Source organism: Tupaia chinensis, unplaced genomic scaffold, assembly GCF_000334495.1.
Source record: "Tupaia chinensis unplaced genomic scaffold, TupChi_1.0 Scaffold143594_1, whole genome shotgun sequence".
NCBI lineage: Eukaryota > Metazoa > Chordata > Mammalia > Scandentia > Tupaiidae > Tupaia > Tupaia belangeri.
The window spans coordinates 401,429-402,303 of record NW_006203440.1 but is presented as its reverse complement, the minus strand read 5'-3'; the positions used below and the strand labels follow the sequence as shown (position 1 = coordinate 402,303).

General features: G+C 53.8%; 1 pseudogene; it reads right to left on the bottom strand.

Moving 5' to 3' along the window:
- LOC102472238 (40S ribosomal protein S2 pseudogene) overlaps positions 1-372 on the bottom strand; it is a 926-nt pseudogene extending 554 nt beyond the window's left edge.
- Between the last annotated feature and the right edge of the window lie 503 nt (positions 373-875).

Below are 875 nucleotides of genomic sequence, written 5' to 3'. Positions count from 1 at the left end.
GGGGTCCGCTGGCCAGTACGCGTCTGCTTCTGCACAGGCATGATCTTCAGAACCTCGTCCTTGAGAGACGCTCCCAGGAAGAAGTCGATGATCTCAGACTCCTTGATGGGCAGGGAGAAGAGATAGATCTCCTCCAAGGATTTGATCTTCATGTCTTTGACCAGGCGGCCCAGCTTGGTGACCAGGATCCACTCCTTGTCCTCGGCCTTGCCTCCGCGAGCTCCGCGGCCCCGCCCGAGGCCCCGGCCCCGACCGCGGGGCCACTGCCGAAGCCTCCATGGAAGTCGCCACGGCCTCCTATCCCAGGACCCCTAGGGCCTCCGGGCCCTGCGGCAGCACCGGCGTCATCCGCCATTTGGTGTTCTCTCGGAGAAGAAGATCTGTGCTGTTTTTTGATCATCTGATGTGGTATTCACTTTTTCCTATTTATTGGAGTAATTTCTGTAGTATTAGAAGTAGAAATTTCAAACTTAGTTCCCAAGTGTGTTCCTACTGAAGGTTTGTGTCTACCAGATCAGAGCAGTTATGGGTAACTTCAGCTCCTTGGCTTCTCTACCAAACTTTCAGCTCTTGATGGAAGGTAAGAAAATATAATGTAGTGAAGATGATCAAGTGCAGCGAGTGAGCTGCTGTGCCAAAAGTTCCAAAATTACTTCCAGGGCCTGAGGGTGCACTCACAAGAGGAGGCCTGCCAAGCCCAAGCCGGTGTCCTGAACTGGGATGAGCCCAGGTTGCTAGAGCACTGGGTGATAAAGTCACAAAAGCTCCTAAGTTACTCATAGGGTCTAGGGGTGTACCAATGAGAGGAGGCCTGTTGAGCCAAGGCCAAAGTCTTCTGGTGGGTGGGGTGAGCCCAGGCCCCCAGAACACTAGAC